Source organism: Dermacentor albipictus, chromosome 9 (assembly GCF_038994185.2).
Source record: "Dermacentor albipictus isolate Rhodes 1998 colony chromosome 9, USDA_Dalb.pri_finalv2, whole genome shotgun sequence".
In the NCBI taxonomy this organism is placed as follows: Eukaryota; Metazoa; Arthropoda; class Arachnida; order Ixodida; family Ixodidae; genus Dermacentor; species Dermacentor albipictus.
Window position 1 is genome coordinate 26,382,574 of NC_091829.1, and position 20,464 is coordinate 26,403,037.

The 20,464-nt window shown below is 47.4% G+C and overlaps 1 protein-coding gene and 1 long non-coding RNA gene across 4 annotated transcripts in view; both read right to left on the minus strand.

Moving 5' to 3' along the window:
* The window catches only part of LOC135901907 (uncharacterized), a 368,968-nt gene that overhangs the window by 89,503 nt on the left and 259,001 nt on the right, over window positions 1-20,464 (minus strand). The gene's annotated exons all lie outside the window — the stretch shown is intronic.
* LOC135901903 (uncharacterized) lies at window positions 10,950-17,728 on the minus strand. The gene is made up of 4 exons (XR_010564302.2): window positions 17,488-17,728; window positions 15,084-15,166; window positions 14,246-14,468; window positions 10,950-11,047 (listed from the first exon to the last, which is right to left on the minus strand). It is a non-coding gene; the product is annotated as an uncharacterized lncRNA (long non-coding RNA).

Below are 20,464 nucleotides of genomic sequence, written 5' to 3' on the forward strand. Positions count from 1 at the left end.
TTTTCCTGCCACTCTAGATTCTGCGTCTCCCTCGCATTCGCGCGTGTAGTAAAAGCGAAGCTCCAGCACCTGAAGTTCTTGAGCCTACTCGGTGATGCTGGTAGTTGAAAGGATTTTCCGCATCCGCAGCCACGACCATGCAAGGCGCTGCCTAACACTCCTAGGGCCGCATCTTGTTCGCATACACAAATAGCCATGAAAGTGAACGGGAAGATGGCCGCCGTGACAGCTTGACTGGTAAACCGACGCACGCGTTCGACGAAAGATGTGGGTTCGGTTACCACCCACGGAAAGTTACCTATTGGCTCACTTTCATTATTTCTTTTCCTTACCTTCTTTTTCTACCTTTCTATTAAATGTAATATCTCATTTGTTCTATTGTTTCTGTCGTTTCGTTGTCTCGTTTCTGCACATTAATGTGACTAAGAAGAAAAAGAGCGAGTCACTAGGACGCAGTGTTTCATTGGCTGCTTGATCCCCGGCTAGTTGACGAAAAACACGATATAATAGATCAGCGGTTGCCTAGTCACTGTGGCATACATGGCAATGATCGAGCAGACGCAGCTGCCCGATCAGCCCATGACGGCGTCAACTGCGTTGCCATTCCTCTTTCGATAGTCGACGCAGCGAAAAACCTTTCCGCACTTGCGCGTGACCTGAAATTAGCCCAATGGAATTCATACGATTTCACAAGTGCACGCCTCCATACCCTGGACCCTAATTTACAGCTTCATATTCCGCCCGAGCTTCCACGACGTGACTGCACCCTTATTGTCCGTCTATGGCTTGGAATAGCATTTCCAAATGCCTACTCTTTCCTTATCGGAATGTCCAACAGCCCACTGTGTGACTTCTGCGGGCGCAAGGAAACGATCGAGCGTCTTCTTTGTCAGTGCTCTCGTTTTAACCCACAAAGAACTGTCCTCTCAGCCACCTCAGACAAACTGGACAAACGCCCAATGACAGAAAACAAGATCCTTGGAACCTGGCCTACGCGAACATCAGCGCGATCCGCTATGAAGGCGCTGCTGCGATACTTGAAAGACACCGGACTTTCTGAAATTGTGACAGTACACTGTGTGGCGTAGGACTGTACGGTTACACTGCGTAAGACTAGGAATGCCTTTGCGGGCTGCGTGACAGTGCCCACAGAAATAGTTCGTGTGTACGTGCGCGTGTGTGTGCTTAGGTTTTTTTTTCTTTCTTTTTTATCCTTCTTTCTTTCTCACCTATTACATCCCCTTTCTTCTCCCCCAGTACAGGGTAGCCAACCGGAGATAATCTCTGGTTAACCTCCCTGTCTCTCCTTTGCCTCTCTCTCTCTCTCTCTCTCTCTCTCTCTCTCTCTCTCTCTCTATCTCTCTCTGATCCCCACGATCATCACCGATGCGTCACCTCGGAAAACAATTACGGGGTAGCCATGAGACTGGTGGCCCCTCGGGCGGTATCGAGCCCCAAGCGTTTAGTTCTCAACCTCACCGCCCTAACGCCGGCAATCTCCCAGTGACAAGAGCACGACGCAACGGCTCACGAAGGCGCACTGGGCCGTCCCGTCCGCTCCGTCATTCTGAGTGATACAGGGAAAACACGACAACCTGCCGAGCATCCGACTACACCCTAATTGAAGAAAACAAAAACAACGAAGAACAACCCTCAGGGTTGCCCATTAAGGGTCAGAAGACGCGATACTCGCGTAGTATATTTCGGGCATCGGGGCGCTAGTTCACCAGGCTTGTCAGCATCACGCCGCCGTCTTCTCAGCGTCATCAGCGAAGAGCATGTAGCCAGGTGTACCGCAGGCTCGACGAAAAACTGGTTCTCCCGGCCGCGGCAAGGTCGCACGCGTGCTCTTCGCGTGGCCCCCCGAACCGTGCTCTCCTCGGGCCTTTTTTGCTCAACCGCGACGCGTGTCTGTACGTCCGTAGAGCGCCGGCCATAACCCTTTCCGCTGGCGGGCGTCGGGGTCAGGCTTCTGCCCCCGGCGACGCCCTCCTAGCTATGGCCGATTACTCCGCGTCTGGCCGCCGACGTCGTTTTTTATTTCTTGCCTTCTCTCACCCCCTCGTGCTCGGTCTAGACACGTTCGGCGCTCTCCAAAGTGTCTTGCAGTTGTTCTACACGCCCGATTTGATCGGCCGGCCTCGAAGCTATTGGCTTCATTGCATAACGTGCCGACCGCAGGCGACTTCCTGGCTCGATTCGGCGGGGGTCGTGCCGGTCGTGCATCGAACGGGCAGGAACGGATCTCGTAACACGGCGAGCGCGGTTTCTGGCAGTGCCCAGATGCTAATGTTTTCGGGCGGGATCGTTAAGCCTCCCTGCGATGCTGCTGCTGCTGCCGGCAATAACAATGGCTACGTTACACTAGCCGTCAGATCATTACGCGAAATTTAATCCCCAGGCTCGCTGATTGCCCCCTTCGTCTGGGTGCAATCGTGTACCGCGCGTTAGGTGCACGTTAAATTTGAACCCCGGGTGGTAAAAGCTAGCTGTTGTGAGGTCCCTCGCTACAACGTGGTTCATAACCAGGTCCTTGTTTTGGGACACGCATTTATCGTTAAACGCGTTAGCCTTGCGTCGCACCTTTCTGAGGTCCCGGATGAACGATTTGAAACACCGTCGACTCGATTGCAAAGTGTTGTTCATCAGCTCATTCGACACACGTCCTCCCTCATCGCGGAGCGAAGTGACGGTGGTCCAGAGTAGATGTGGTGGTGGTGACCACTGTCAGTTGCATACATATGTACAGGGTGTACCAACCATCATGCACCAAGATTTAAAATGTGCGAATGGCGAGTAGCTGGACAGAACCGAGGTAACATCGCTTCCCGTCACCTGGAGATACTCAATTTATTTTTAGCACGTTTGTGTACGCCTCCCCCATCCCCTCTATACCTTTACCGCTTGACCAGCTTCTGACGCTTCACACACACGTACACTTTTTTTTCACTTTGACACTTCTAATGCTGACTCCTTAATCAAAAGAAACGAAGAAGAGAAAAATAAACAAACAAATTTGGAAGGCGCTTAAGCTTCGCCTTTAAGAGTTGGAACGCGATAGTATTCAGATATCCCCGACTGCTTCTCACGCTTCCCGGCAACTGCAGCGTATGCAGCCGCAATGTTTACCGGGAAGCGCTCGCGGCGAACGCTATTCACGAAGGCGGGCTTTCTGGTCGAAACGCGGCCTCTTGCGTGGGCCGCGATGGATGGATGGATGGATGGATGGAGGGATGGATGGATGTTATGAGCGTCCCCTTTGGAACGGGGTGGTGGGTTGCGCCACCAAGCTCTTGCTACTATACTGCCTAATATTCTACCTAGGTTAAACAATGAAAAAAGACAAAAAAACGCTATGAACTACCACGCCCAAATTTTCTGCGGCGGAGGCGAGCGCCATCTGGAAGTGTTTCAAGGAAGCGGGATCGCCGCTCCGCGGACTCTGACATATTCACGAGCTATTGTACACTGTAGATTGTAGAATCGCTGGAAAAAGGGTTGACTTTTCGCATAAGAAAATTATGTTGTCTCGTATATTCAAATTACACCCTGAGTCGTGTCTGAAGGTTGTGTGTAAGTCGTAGTTTACGATTTTTTCCACGCATTTTAGTTTCAGAAATTCAATTAGTTCAGTGAAGTCCTTGCATCCCATGAGCGGCCTGGGTATGTGTGGTTCGAAAATCATTTTGCCGAAACGACGTCCGACACCAGACACTGCACGTCGACGCGGAGCGGCGGCTTTTCTGCGACACGGGCTCCTTAACGCTGCCGCGTTAGAATCGTCTTCAATGCAAAAAAGCAGTCAGAAGAGCGGGAAAAAATAAAGAGAAAGCATACAGCGAAATTGTGGCGAAAATAGAATCTAACAAGAACGACAGAAACCAAAGCGGCGTGATCACCCGGAGGGCATCGAAGGCGTCTCCGAAAGTAAACAGGTTAGCGTTGGCGCTCTCCGGTTTCTCCTCTCGGTTTCTTCAATCTCTTCTACTGGTTGAACTGACACTGCCCCTGTACACGCTCAAAGCCTCTGCTCAAAAGTTCTATCGAGTCTTCAAAAGGTACCGAAGTCACTGTTTTCTCGTTTTGTGGCACAGTTCGGTGCGAGGACTACACCGCACCTATGCCCTCGTATATGAGTGTTTGCAAGTCGTGATGTTTGCTCTGCGGTCAGTTGGCCCTTAGCGACTCTCCAGTGAAAGGCGAATCTGTCAGCCTCTTGCTTTGACGTGTCTGCCGGTGAGCCTCAAGGGGGTTTGCATTCCACAATCCTCTTTACTGCTTCGAAGATACACTCTATGGGAAGTCGGCCTCGCTTGGCGAAAGTTGTGCAGCATTTCCATGATGAAGTTTGCACGCAGAGATGACGCGAGTTTAAGGCATGGCAGTTGGTACACACGTCAACGAGGAGGCAATCAGCGTGAAAATTGGTGGCAATGTAATTACTATGGGCCTTACAAAAAAGACAGACTCCTGTAGAACACACAATTTACTTTAATAAAGAATCTTGAATAGGATGCGCAAGCGAAGGTAAAATCCTTGCGTATGCATCACGCCATCACGTCATCAAGGTCCTCCGCACAACCGTGTCACATGGCGATCTGAACCAAAGGCGCGTAGCGTTGGAAAATATGGCACCGCCCATGACTGCATGATGCTTTACTGTGAGTTATTGCTATGGGCGTGCTATGTAATTTACCGCCAGTAAAGGGTAAAATCAACTTGCCAAAACACGCAAAGTGCTCGTAACCACCATGCATTGCTCTCCCAAAAGTTAGCATGACTCTCTGCCTTTCAACTTGCCAGCACGCTTCTCTAACTAAGCCGTGTCTCGGCGAGTCTAACGCATTTCGCTCGCGAGTCGTCGGCGATATTCGAGAAAGTGGGTAAACCGAACGAAGTGCACAGCCAAGCAGTAAGGCCTGTAACCCGCCAACGTAACTCAACGAGGTGGCATGCATCACGTAAACTCACAAAGACCAAAAACAAATCGCTTTGATAGATCACGAGGGCCCATCTGCTGAAGCAGCATTAAAGTGCGGCCCCGCAATATCACAGCCGCGGTGTAGACGCTCCTTATTCATGGGTCAAAAGAGGGAGAGTCGGGCTATAATTCAGCGCTCATCGCTTGTCCCATGCGGGAGCACGAGGTCGGTAACGGATGGTCTGGGCCCGCGAGAAAGTTGGGCAGCAAAGAAGAAGAACGCGCGGCTCGAGCCTCGGCGGAGGCGGGCATCTATATATATATATATATATATATATATATATATATATATACAACCAACGGCTCGCGCGCGCGCACGATCATGATTTAGCGAGCACACAAGAGGGGCAGGGAAATTAAGTGCCGCCTGGCGCGAGAAACGTTCGGTGTGTGGCCCACCAGAGAAGAGAGCCTGCAGCGCTCTCGCGGTACCTCGCTTCTTACTATATAGTTTCTGGCGGGGTGCTCCGGGAGGTGGCGGAAGATGGAGAGAAAACACGGAGAGATCGCTTATAATGCACAAAGCTGGGCTAGTTAGAGCTTGGGCATCCGAGACATTTCACAGCAATATGGGGCAAAAGGCGACGCCGTAGATGAACAAAGAGAGAAAAAAAAATGGCTGTGGCTTAGGTAAGGTTAAGCCCAGGATGCGAAGCATACTAGCCTTTATTTTAGTTGTTGAACCACTGTTTAGCCTGGTGAACTGCTGTTGCTTCGCTATATTTGGTTCGGCTAGACGAAGAAACAACTCATGCATTACTTCTTCGCCTTCAAGAGTGGAACGCGACAGCGTTCCCGTCGACCCGCCAAGGGGTGTAAGACAATGGGCTACAGGGCAGCGACTACGCGCCCCGCATTGGACGCGGTGAGCGTCGAGCAAAGCAGCGTTCGGCGCGGCAACGAAATGTGCGCCTGAGCAAGAGACGCACGCCTTAGAAACAGCGCGTTTCTAAGGCAACACCGCATTCACTAGAGGCGCTTTTGTACCGCTTTGAAGCGTTGTACTCGTGGCTCAGTGGTAGCGTCTCCGTCTCACACTCCGGAGACCCTGGTTCGATTCCCACCCAGCCCGTCTTGCAAGAGTTGAGCCAAAGCCACTTCTCCTCTGTCGTGACGTCACGGTGTCACGTGATTTCATGGTCACCGCCGCGCCTGAGGAGCTGGGTTGAGCCCTCGTAATATGCTTCGCATAAAAAAGAAAAGAACGCGAAACGAGAGGATAGGAAGGAGGAGTTGAGCCGAACACCAGCGTCTTTCTTGTCCTGTCGTCTCTCTCTTCATTTACGGTGTTTCTTTTTTCCATAATCCACTGGAAATGTCTCATATCGCGTTGATATCAAGTTGTCGGACAATGTCCGCAGGGTCTCGCAGGAGTGCTCTAAATGTTTAAGATACTGCGCATGCACAGTAGAATCCAAGCATGCGTCGTTTTGAGATATTTTGAATAAGACTCGATCTGGTCCTAAAAGGTGCCAGATGAACTTTCAATAAAAGAATTCGCCTCACGATAGAGGCCTTAATTTTGAGAAGGCACTCCTTTAAAAGCACAGCACGTATGACCGAGACAGAGACACAGTTCGGGGATTAAAAATGAGCCATGAGTATGAAATATGAAAACTAGCGCCATTCATTGTTTTACGGTGCGTTTCCTGAGGGTTGCAGTAACTGCAAGCTGTGAAAAATCAAAACTGGGAGCCTGCTTTAATAGTTCATTGCTTCTTTCGTTGTTGTGGCGGTTGTTGCTGCCGCTGTGCAGCAGCAACATGATTTTGCATGATTGCATGCACAGCAGCATGCTGTGCATGCTGTTGTGCCATTACCACAAGCCCGGATCCCGAATCTGCAAGATGCAGAATCTATCCTGCGAGCGCCATAATTCTCCCTTCACAAGTCAAGATGCTGCGCCTTCGTGCGGGAGAAGCCTCGGCGGAGCAGCGTGTTTTGACGTGTCCGCGTGTGCCCGACGGCCCGGCGCCGCACCTCCCTTGCCTGGAGGTCACCGCGCGCGCGAACTTTGAACCGGGTGGCCAGCGCGGTCGCTGGTTGGACCCTTCGGACGACCGTCGTGTGCTGACTTTGTATTGGGCCGTTTGAGTGACAATGGGCCTCGGGGATTATAAAAGCAGCGACACGCCGCTCGAAAACAGGATCTGCTGACCCCACCGGGAGAGAGTATCGCTCCCGACTGGGGTGAGATGTGTAACGCGTTTTCGCCGGACGTCGTCGTGCGAGAACAGTCGCGTTTGTTGTGAGCACTCGGCCCCAGTGCCGACCCGTTCATGTCCTGTATGATAACCTGTATATAATGTATAAAGTCCCTTTTGTTATTCTCATCGACGCCAGGCTCGGAGTCTTCGCTACCAACGCTCTGTCACGAAACGGGTGACGAGCGCTACGGGACCACAAAGCCGTAATCGTGGTGCAGCGGTACAAGTTCGTAACACTGCTGGCACCGGTTGGATGTCGTAACACTGGATGGCAGCTACGGGATTGACCGGCATCAGCTACCTCGGCGCGGTGAGTGCCTGAAGTTTACCTCAAACACCAGACTTTCTCTGACACAGGTTATAGTAGCTCAGGGATTGACTTGGTGTTGCATTGGGATAACCTTGTGTGTTTCAAGCCTAGTAAGAGTGTTTTGAAAACCAGGGGATGCTGAGGGGGTAAACAGGGCAGTGTGTGATATACTTGCATATGTCTTACTAGTAGTGTTATAGTAGCGTACGGCAGGTATATTCAAAAAGGGTAAACAGCAGGAGGACAGTGTGAACGATGGAGAAGTACAAGGTGAAGGAACTTCTCGAAATTTGTGAGGAGTTGGGCATTGAGTTGGGCTCAACCAAAAGAAAGAATGCGATCCTTGAGGTCATGAGGACCGGGGACGTAACGGCTGAGGAAGCCGCTGAGGCCTGGGCGGATATCAATGAACGTCGGGAAAGGGAGGAGAAGGAACGTTGCGAGCAGGAAAGGAAGGAAAATGAACGACGTGAAAAGGAGGAAAGGAGAGAACAGGAACGTCGCGAAGAGGAAAAGGAGGAAAGGAGAGAACAGCAACGTCGCGAGGAGGAAAAGGAGGAAAGGAGAGAGATTCGTGAGCACGAGCTTAAAATGAAAGAGTTGGAGACCCGAAATAGCTCGCCAGCGCCTAGTCTCACTTCTAATGTTCCAAGAATACGCGATCAACTTCCACCCTTTGTCGTCGGAGAGGATATGGCCAAATACCTCGTGAAATTTGAGCACGTGTGTGAACGGAATAGCATTGAGCGATCCCTTTGGGCACAGAATCTGTTAGCCTTGCTTCCTGGGGAGGCATCAGACGTAATCACTTACTTATCGAAAGAGGCGTTTGAGAGCTACAGTGATGTGAAGGAAGCGCTACTGCGGAAGTACAAATTGTCGCCCGAAGCTTTCCGGCAGAGGTTCCGGTATGCAAAAAAGGGTAAGGAGTCGAATGTTGACTTCGCGTTTCGTCTAAAAGCCGACTTGGTGGAATGGCTGAAGGGCGAAGAGGTTTACGACGACCGCGACAAAATTGTCGAATGCATCGCGTTGGAGCAGTTCTACCGTTGCATTGATGAGGATGTCCGGCTCTGGCTGCAAGATAGGCTAAAGGAGGTTAAGCTAAACAAGGCAGCAGAGTTAGCGGAAGAGTATTACACCCGCCGCAGCTTGCACAGCAAGGCAGTGCGCGTAGAAAAAGCAGATAGAAGAGATGGGTTTTACGGGAAGCCCGACGAACGGAAGGAAATCACGCGTCGCGAGTTTCGGGAAGACGAGTCCCTTCCCAAAGAAACTGTAAGGGATGGACAGAAGGCATCTCAGAATGATGACGATGGTCCGAAACAGCGAAACGAAATGACGCGTTCTTTTGAAAAACGGAAACCGTTAACCTGCTACAATTGCAAAAAGCAAGGGCACATCGCTGCAAGCTGCCCAGAGAGAATTGCTTTTGCAACGATACAGGAAACTCACAGAAACATACGTCTATTGGAGCCCTATGTGCAGGAAATTAAGGTAAACGGTAAGAAGTGCCGTGCACTTCGGGACTCTGCAGCAACTATGGACGTTGTTCACCCGTCTTTCGTCTCCTCGAGTGATTTTACGGGAGAGTGCGTTAGGATACGGCAAGTGGCCGAGAAGGAGAGTGTCTGTTTACCGATCGCAACGGTTATCATTGAAGGAGAATTTGGGAAACTTAACACCGAAGCCGCTGTGTCAGCCGCCCTCCCGGAGCAATTTTCCTACCTCTTCTCAAATAGCTCGGAGCAGCTGCTGAGGGATCACGGCAAATCATTCTTTGCCGACGTGGCGTAAGTGGCCCCCACGCGATCCAAAGCGCGCCCGCTGTCGAGGGAACTTGACTTAGCGTCGGTGAGCGAACAGCGGTGCGGCACACGGACCGATCACGGTAACTTGAGTGGCGAGCAGTCACGGGAGAGGCAGAGCTCGGACGCTGGCCTAGACGAGCGGGTCCTGGAAGTGAGTGGGAGTGACGCGTGCAGTGCTAGCCGCGATATAGACGCGACGCCGCAATTAGGCGACGCGGGCTCCACACTCGCTCCGGTTTCCGCCAGCCGGCAGGAGCAGGCTGCAGTTGAAAGGGAAACTCGGATTCGCGAACAACAGGAAGATTGTTCACTAGCCGATCTGAGGAAGAGCGTCAAACGGGGAGTGAAAAAAAAGAGGGTTTCATTTGGCAAGGAATCTGGCTTATTGTACCGCCGCTACACGGATAAGCAGGGTCGCAAATATAAGCAGCTTCGGATTCCGCGAAAATATCGCCGGGAAAAATGAATGGCCTCATTTGCTTCCTCAGTAGTATGTTTTCGGTCCAAAGCGATTTCAAGGGGACCATTCTAGTTGTCATTATTATTGCTGATTAATAATTGTTTCTATTTTGTTGTGTTGATGATTTGAAAACTGATTGTTTAAGCCTTGTGTGCTAGATCGTACACCTGCCTCTTGTTGCAGCGGGAGAAAAAAAAAGGGGGAAAACAATTTAGTTAGGTTGATTTGAATTATGGCCTTGTCTGGTGTTTGACGGGAGACAGAGGGCACTTGTTCGTGTTGGGTGTTGCCTTTTGCCGGTCGGTTTTGCAAGCTGCAGAACGACCAAGCGGGACCAGTGGCGAGAAGCAAGGTCTTAGGAACGACCCGAGCGGAGCTGGTCAAGGTGCCTTGGCGACGACGTGGTGAGCAGAGCTCCTGTCCTGGCGAGTCGGACCTGGGCACGTGAGGTTACCTGGCGTCCCGACACTGGACGTGAACTTGGACGAGCCTGACGAACGTGCGCGCCTGGCATCCGAGCCACGTGGAGGCAGCTCGTCTTCCCGGCGCCTTATCTGAGGGCGGGGATGCTGTTGTGCCATTACCACAAGCCCGGATCCCGAATCTGCAAGATGCAGAATCTATCCTGCGAGCGCCATAATTCTCCCTTCACAAGTCAAGATGCTGCGCCTTCGTGCGGGAGAAGCCTCGGCGGAGCAGCGTGTTTTGACGTGTCCGCGTGTGCCCGACGGCCCGGCGCCGCACCTCCCTTGCCTGGAGGTCACCGCGCGCGCGAACTTCCCTTACAAAAAATGTTGTTGGGAATCCATTGATTTTCCATCGATATCTTATTGTACCATCAACAGAAAAATTGTGGAAATTCCATTGGCATTTGATGGAGGATTTGTTGAGAGATTATGGAAAAGTGGCCACCGTGAATCCATTGTATTTCCATTGGAGTATTATGGTGGTGTATTTCTATGGGGTCTCCATGGTATTTTTATTGTGTTGTTTTTTCATGGGATCTTCATTGGATTTTGATTGTACTATTTTTCCACTGGGTTGCAATTGTATTGCGCAGCATCTTCATAATGTTGTCATTGCATTCAGTCCTCAATGCAATGACTTCATGTAAGATAATGCTTACTGAGGCTGAATATGAGGTGCAGCCAGCAGTAACAAATAAGAAGGCATATGAAAAGCCATGGTCTTACTTCATTTTATTTATCACGAAAGAAGCAAGGATAGGCTCTTCTTGATGTACGGAACACTGGCTCCCGGAAACTGAGCAGGTGTATCCTGAAAACATATAAGTAAATGAAACAATGTGCAGCTTTAGCAAATTAAATTAGCAGGCAATAGTGATTATTTAAACCACAAAACTAAGAAATAAATATCTACTAGAAGCTTTCATGTTTAATCCATGTACTACTGATGTTCTGCATAAGGAGCTATAATAACAGTATAAGGAGTCATGGTAAATGTGGCAAGAGCTTTGTACAAGCTGCTAGACAAAAAGTTATACAAGTGAGCTTCTATGCAGATTAAACTAGTTTCATGCTCGAATTATCTGCCCAAAAAATCCTGTAATATTTTCGTTTTATCCTTGATTAAGTGTTATTACAAACAGCATTATGCTTTAAATTATCTGATGGTCACTATGGCAATGCAAAGCTTGAACATAGCAAGTGAAAACATTGCATATGAAATTTACTACTTCCTGTCACCCTTTAATTGATTTAAGAGAAAACATTCATCTTTAAAGTAGGTGCAGCCTGCTGCTTACACATGACAGCAGTGGTGGTCAGACATGCAGCAAATGAACTAAATCAGCTTTATGCTCAACGTGACTGTCACACGAATGTGATGGGGCTCTTCCTCTCTGTGCATTCACTAAGTTCCTGCTAGAGTGAACCTTTCATACAACATATATATTTGACACTTTATAATAACAATAAGCGCTAAGTTAACCCAAGAAGTCTTGAAAAATAGTGCAGGTTTTTCTTAGTAAAGAAACAAAGGTATAAGATAGCCAGCACATAGCAAATCGCCGAGCATATATTAAAATGTGCCATCAGAAATAGCTGGTGCAGAAGTCGACCTAGGAATACATGTGTGCTATCTGGCCAGCTATGATCTTGAAGCAGCACACTTACATCTGACATGTACACTTAGAAAGGGCATACACAGGCGCCAGACTGCAACTACTGCTTTATTGCTCAAAGACCCATCTTTTATAGTGTCTCTTGTGAAGCGTACATGCCCTGATGGCAGTGAGGTGCGACAAGAGCCAGGATAAAATGCACAAAAAACACAAATAAAGATGAAATTTTTGGATTTCCACTATGAATAACCAAAGTCCAAGATAGCAGCATGCTTCTTTTGAGAATGATACTGAGGGGCAACTGATACACCTATCTTTCCATTTGTCAATTTCTATTGCTTCAAGAATTTCCCGTTTGCTGTTTGTGTTCTCTGCGCACAACTTCCGTATCTTTCAGTATGGGTTTGCAGCCACAATCCTTGCAATGAAACGCTCAGTGATCTGAATCTTTAGCCATGTAGTGATAATTGTGCTCAGTTAGCCTCGCACTCAAGGACCTGCCCGTCTGCCGAATGTATACCTTGTTACAGGACAGAGGGAGCTTATAAACCACTCTCTCTGAACAATTCACACAGGGCTTTCAGTAGTTGATTCCACAGGCACTTGTTCCTTTTTTCGCGCCATTCCCCTTTTTGCACAGGCTCGACAATCACAGAGGTGCGCAAGACACCACATCAATGCCAGCCCTGTGACCTATCTTTAGCAGATTTGGGAAATTGTGAGTACATAAGGCATGACCAGCTTGTAATGCCCTGTGACTGTGCGTGGATCCGCTCGCCTTTTCTGTCTTCTTATGTAAGCATTCTGCAACTGATCAAGAGCTTCGATGAATACCCAGAGCTCCTGAGGCAGGTTACCTGGTTTGTTAAGCTTGTTTCACATTTGTGATGGCATGTTTTTTGCAGTGTGTTAAGAAAGCAAGCGTGGACAGTCACCCTTTTCACAAGCTTTGAATGGGCCGAGTGGTAGGGAAGGACAGCTTTGTTGCTCCTTGGCTCATAAGACCAACAGATTTGATCAGAGGATACATATGCACCAAGGTCTAAAAACCTAATAAAACCGCTGATAGGTAGCTTATGTGTTAGTAACAATGACGTGAGGCATTTATAAAACACTGCATTGGTGTGTATGTTGGTATTATGAACCAAGGAGCAACAAATCTGTCCTTCCCTACCAATCGGCACATTCAAAGCTTGTGAAGAGGGCGATTGTCCACTCTTGCTTTCTTAACGCACTGCAAAAATCATGCCATCACAAATGTGAAACCAGCTTCACAAACAAGGTAACCCGCCTCAGGAGCCCTAGGTATCCATCGAAGCTCTTGATACATTTCAGGTTACTAAACACAAAAAAGTGAGCGGATCCACTGCAGTCACAAGGACTGTCAAGACAACGCAGTCATACCTGATGTACACACAATTTCCCACAATCTGCAAAAGATAGGTCAAAGGGCAGGCGTTGATGTAGTGTTTACCACACCTGTGCAGTTGTCGATCCTGTGCAAAAAGGTGAATGGCACAAAAAAAAAGAACAAGTCCCTGTGCAATCAACCATCGAAAGCCCTATGTCACTTGTGCAGACGGAGTGGTTTATAGGATCTTTCTGTCCTGTAACAAGGCACACACTGGGCAGATATGCAGGTGCTTGAATATACAAGGCTAAATGAGCACATTTATCCCTGCACGGCTAAAGATACAAGTCATTTAGCCTATCATTACAAGGATTGGGGCTGCAAACCTGTCCTGAAAGATACGGAAGTTTTGCGCAGGGAACATAACAAACAAAGCAACAGAAACTGACAAATGGAAAGATAGGTCTATCGGTTGCACCTTGGTATCATTCTCTGAAAAAGCGTGCCGCTATTTAGACTTTGATTATTCAGGGTGGGAATCCAAAAATCTCACCTCTATTTGTGTTTTTTTTTGTGTTTTACTCTCGCTCTTGTCACACCTCACTGCCATCAGAGCACGTGTGCTTCTCAAGTGGCACTACAAAAGACGGGTCGTCTTTAAGCAATATTGTAAAATGTGCAGTCCAGCGCCTGTGTATGTCCTTTCTATGTGTACGCGTATGTGTCAGATGTAAGTGTGCTGCTTCAATATCATGGCTCACCAACTAGCCCATCAGTATCTTTTAAGCAGCTGTGATCAATCTATAGCTCAACCAATCATTTCTTTTATCAGGCCTCTAAAATTTGTGCATAACTTTGTGGCCATAATGTAAATAATGAAAGAAGGGAACTATTTGTTTTTCTACACCAAATATTAGGAACACTTACTATACTATATCCAGTTGCTAACAGTACAGTTTGTACAAATAGCCTTTCTTCAACTTATATGCATGTTCTGATTTCATTATTTAAGACTACATGACTATTAAAATAGCGTACACACCTATCGGTCTCCACGCATACAGTGTTGAGCGCCTCCTCTTGAACCGTCTCGCCACGTAGGCAGCTCTTCCCCCAAGCAGCGGCTTGCTGTGGAGCCCACCATCAGTAAAGACGTGGTGCAAAAGTGCCCTGACGAATTTTCCACGGCCACTGGTACAGTCACAGGCCTGGCTCAGCTGATCGAGGATGTTCTTATCAATCAGCGTCCGGCCACCAATGTCAACCTGTACACAGAAAATTAAGCGACACTTTAAAAGCTCACTTTTGATCACACAGAGCATAAAGGTGAACAATTTATCATCAAAAGGACAAGCCATAAATGACAGCAGAAGAAAAACAAATGTCTTGCAGCACCGTTGCATGGTTTGCATTGCAGAGGCATTTCTTTGACAGTTGCTTGCAGTTACTGACACTGACTCCAGCACATGTGCACGTGTGCGAACAAATATAAGTTGTTCAGAGGTGGACTTAGTAGATGCCGGCTGGTTGCCCACAGATACACAAGGTGTCGTCAGTGAGCGTGATCTCGTACACGATCCTTGGTAATTATTGCTAAATAGCATACAGCACTAGCAACTTTCCTGCAACGGCTTGCTACCTGCCACCATGCTGCCCAGATATCAATTTTAGTCATAGTCACACATCGCAAGATCAACTGCAAATCTTTAAGTGATCCATACAGATCCCTTTCGCTATGTCAAGTGATTCCAGGGACCAGAAGTTGGGAAACACTGATTTAATCTTGCTTTGTTCACGGAATCATTTGAAATGCACTATATTGCCAAAAAAGAAAGCAAAAGAAAGAAGGGAGAACAACTGGCAGCACACAATAAGCGTACCTGTGTGCAAGCAATTACTGGTTCTTCTGGCTTGCTCTCGATGTTGAGGATTTTTCGTAGCCTCTTCACTCTCTTGCCAGCTTCTGCATAATGAGAAAGCAATACAACCGCTGAATAAAAGTAATATGTACTTCAACCATTTCAGCGATAAAGCACCAAATGCTACTTCCTTATGCAGCAAAATATCTCGCACTTAATAATGAATTTTGCGACCCTTCGGTTTTTGTGCATCAGTCACTGAAGCGTGATTTGGCGAGCCTGGCATTTAACATGAGTCGGATGCATGACACTTCGTGATAGTCGAGTGAAGCCGAGAAGCCTTCCATTAAAGTGTTGCAGGTCTTCACACATGCTGCACAGATAGTTTTGAATTCAAGAATAGGCATGTTTATCCACAAAATTATTAAAAAAATTAATGGGTATTTCTTTCAAGCAGCAAAAGGGAACAAATCAGTATGATCAATACATCTAAGTTTTTTTAAATATGCTTCAGTATTCAATATTCCTCATAAATTCTAGTACGGACTGAATACTACCAGACCCATACACTGCTGCAGTGTGCTTTTTTTGTCCCGAGTCATGGAGTTCCATACATAAACTGGCTAGAGGGCCTCGACACCTATACTTCCATAAATATTACAGGGCGTGTACACAGGAACGTTCGATGTGGAAGGGCATGTTCAACTGGTTCTTGTTATGTTAGCACTGTTTATTCGGTGTGGCAAAGTACATACGAACATGCAGGGAAGGGCCTTAAAGATCCTTTTTTATATTCACAGAAACCATTAAACAGATGGTGTAAGATTGTTGCCTGCTGTTGATGTGTCACGCAAGTTTGCACTAGTATCAGACACAATGTGCCCTGCACTCTTCTCCAGATGCTGTGGATGCCACTATTTAAAGTATTTTATAAATGCAGTATTACATATCAGCTACACAGTGAAATGCCATCAATAACAAAAAATGTATATAAGTGCTTGATGCTTATGTAACCAAGTGTTTCTTGCTACCAGCTACTGTGTTAGCAATGTATTTTATTTATGTGACTGAATGAATTAGATGAATATTTTTATTGTTCACTGCATATGTTTTAGGTATACTGAAATAGCAAGAACCGAATTCTTTTACCAACAGTTTTTCACAGGGCGGTTAAGAGAAAAACATTTCAAAAGAAAGTGCCTGATATTACATCTTTATGACAAGGCACTTTTCTGTGCGAACATAAAAGTAGGAATTTGGGTCAGTCCTCTGAAGGGAAAAATAACCCAGATTTGGTCTAAAGGTTGCATCTTTTCTCTCGTATTCAGAGGCTTGCATGCTTTCATAACCTTTTTTCTTTCTTTTTAGCAAGAAGGCATATATTCATAGTAACGCCGGATTAACAAGTCTTAATACACTACAGGTTTGAGTAAAATCTTGTTCTTTAAGATATCCAGAGCACACAAATAATTTCACAGAAATAATTTTGCAACATGAAAAAGATACCCAGGGCTGAGAGAGAAACTGGTGGCGTCAATCACATGCGCTTTAGGCATTTTTTTTTCTACTTTTTTACAACACGGCAGCATTCGATTCGCGAACGATCAACCAGCCTGTTTTATAGGACGATCCGCGTTTATTAGACATGACACGATATCGGCCACGACATTTCTGCATGATTATTTGATGACAATACAAGGAAAAGACGGTCCGCCAATTCGATTTTCATATAAACGGCTGTGCATGGGTCCTGCTGCAACGGTAATACTTAAAACAGGGTCAAGCAAGTTAAACATTCAAATTCTGTGATTTTACTATCCAAAGCCACGATCTCACTACAAGGTACGCCGCAGTGTATAACTGAATTAAATTTGACCACGACCCCGATCTTTAACAAGCACCCATATCCAAGCACGAGCGTTTTTTGCATTTCGCCCCATCGAAATCCGGCTGCCGCAGCCGGAGTTGCACCTGCGGCCTCAAGGCCAGTGGTGCAACACTAAGCTACCGCAAAGGGTGGGGACGAGCATGACAACACAGGAACAGGCGCCCTTGTTTTAAGTGGTTTCGTGCATTTCAGTTCGCGATAAACTTGGCTACCGTGTAGCACAGACGAATAGGCCAGGCTGCTAAATACACAGCTTAAACAGACATGACCCCACCTTGGCGCTTGATGGACCGAATGAGCATGCAACACGCTACACATGCACCCGGGACCGGCCCAGCACGAAATGTTTTGAAACACCGACGCCGTGCACCACGCGTGAATCAGACATACAGCTCGGAGTGGTTGACTCACACAGCACGAGCGCCACAGGCGCAAGTCTGCCCGACGTACACCCAGAGACAAAAAAAGCGCCCCGCGACTTCTACGACAGCAGTCAGAACGTTGCCGATCAGTTATACAGACAAGAAACGTGCTTACCGTCGGGTCAGCCGGCGCTCCATTCTTCATGCACGCTTCCACGCAGGCCAGTCGGTGGCATACCTCCGCGTCAGCCAGTGGACGGACGGGCACATTCAGCTTTTCGTCTCCCAACGCTCTTGGCAAAAATGTCTCTTGTCGCGCAACAGCAGATCACAACGCACACGCATGCTTACAGCTCACGACGCACACAACGCGCACACGGTGACCACGCAAAAAAGCGAAATGGCGACGAAAACAAATGCCAAACAACCAAACACGCAAAAAAAAGAAACAAATTTCAATGTTGCTTGTTAACTTTTGTACATTTCGCTAAGTTTGGTAAAAAACTTTCAAAAATATTTCGTTCGGGAAGAACTCCTATAATTTTTTTGCAAAGCTGTCAGTTATACACAAAGTGTAATAAAATAAATTATGTTGCTGCGCAAATCGCAATTATCTGCGTTGAAACAATGATTCAGTATCGATGGCAATGTTGAAGCATAGCCTCCGAGATTTCCTCCGTGACGACACATCGTCTCGATCTCGAAGGCAACAAATCCATCAAGTTGTCACGAAGCGAGTAGTCGAAAATGGAGGCGATTCACCACTGGTTTGGCTCATTCCCTAAGTGCTCGTTGTTGCAGCCGCGCGAATGCAGTGGCAAAGCTGTGCTGCTTAACCAATGCGCTGAAGGTTACCTTACGCGGCAACGATGGCGCGAGAAGAAGTGAACGGCATCAATCGACAAATGTTTTCTTCTGACGACGGGCAGGTCGCGCTTGCTGATGCGAACATGAGTCTGTATGAGTCGCGTCTCGGTCGCTATATATAGATGTAAAACCTGAATAAATCAAGCAGACTAAGGGACTATTTGTCTCCGCCCTGTTTCAAAGGTTTTTGGTGCCGATCATCATCATCATCAACGTAGTTGGTCGCGTGACCTCTGCCAATCGGCGTGTGGGCGCGCTTACACTGAATTTTGTTGCATATTTTGCCGTAATGTAATAGTGTAAATTTACGCGAGGTCGCCTTTCCGCAGGCTCTGTATTGTTGTGGTAGCTTGTGATGCCACGTAGTATAAATTTTGGTAAGGTCCAGTAGGATCCGTACATCGACGTACCGATAGGCTCGAAACAAAAGTTCAAGAACCGGTTACCTCTCAGTATTCTGGATGCTTCTGCATGCATTGAGGAAGACATGAAGCTACGCCGACGACAAAGGCGCTCTTTGTCCAGCCAGTTTCGATTTCAAGGAGCCTGCCAAGGGGAACTAATTGTTCGCGAAGCTCCCACATGAAATCCACTATTCAAAATTTGATCATTGGGATAGGTAGTGTCGAGCACGGGCACCAAAGTACTCTTTTGCTGTAGCCACCTATTGATAATTAGAAAGTTAATTAGCGTAACTTTGCTAATTACGTACGTAAGTGCGGCAATTGCTCTGTATCTAGAGGCCGCCAATCTGTGCAGTCCTATGGTAAACATAACATTACCGTGATTTATATTTTGCAAGTTTAAAAATTTGGTGCAGCGAAAAAGAAAAAGTACCCTGTACATTGCCCAGTGGGATGAACCTCTTCTTTCCTTGGCAGTACAATGTTCAAGCTTTACACTGAATCACCTACACTCAATCTTTTTCAGGTCTTCCAGTTATAGCGCACATTGCAATATCCACAATGATTAAAATAAGTTGAGCCTATCCGGAGATTGTGCATTTGGCGCTGCAGCGGCTCAATACAGCATTATTTTGCATTAATAACGCATTAGTGCATTATTTTGCAGTGGCCTTTATTCTGCACTTGAACGTACAACTGCCTGTGCAACAAATTTTTTAATAATGATTGGTTGAAGCTCTGGCCAGCTTAATAACACCATTTCATGTTGTAGCCTAAACTAAGGAACCTAAACTTTTGTTTATTGTTTCGTGTAAATTGTATGTCGCCTGTTGAACTCGGTCCAGTTGTTGGCATTACACAATAGAAATTGAACAATATTTCATCAATAAAAAAATTATTGTGTAGTTGTCAATAAAAATTTTCTTGAACTATCATGGTGCTGGCTCAATGAATGTTGTAATTTTGTGGAGTTTCTATGGAATCAATGATAGTACAACAGATCAACAATGGAAATTCAACAACCATTTTTGTAAGGGTTTGAACCGGGTGGCCAGCGCGGTCGCTGGTTGGACCCTTCGGACGACCGTCGTGTGCTGACTTTGTATTGGGCCGTTTGAGTGACAATGGGCCTCGGGGATTATAAAAGCAGCGACACGCCGCTCGAAAACAGGATCTGCCGACCCCACCGGGAGAGAGTATCGCTCCCGACTGGGGTGAGATGTGTAACGCGTTTTCGCCGGACGTCGTCGTGCGAGAACAGTCGCGTTTGTTGTGAGCACTCGGCCCCAGTGCCGACCCGTTCATGTCCTGTATGATAACCTGTATATAATGTATAAAGTCCCTTTTGTTATTCTCATCGACGCCAGGCTCGGAGTCTTCGCTACCAACGCTCTGTCACGAAACGGGTGACGAGCGCTACGGGACCACAAAGCCGTAATCGTGGTGCAGCGGTACAAGTTCGTAACACTGCTGGCACCGGTTGGATGTCGTAACAATGCAGAACAAGAAAAAGAATAGCGTAGGATATCTCTGTGTTGAAACAATGTACAGGAAGCAAGGAAGAAGACCTGAACAGCCGGACCGCCAACGAATACCCATGCTTTTGACCACCGACTGTTCTCACTCACCGCAAGCCATGAAAGATCATGCTCTGTGAAGTTGAGTGTTTCATCGCGGCTTGACCATTACGGGGAGCAGTGCAATCGCATTCGGAATGGTTCTTCAATATCACTCTTTCTTCACGGATACACCGCTCAAGTACGGCGAGCAATGGCGGCGGAGAAAAAAAAAGAAAGGAAACAAACATGAAAAATGCCGATGACCCGGACACTTGGACGAGAAAACTTCCTTGCAGGGTCGCCCGCAGTAGCAGTCGAAAAT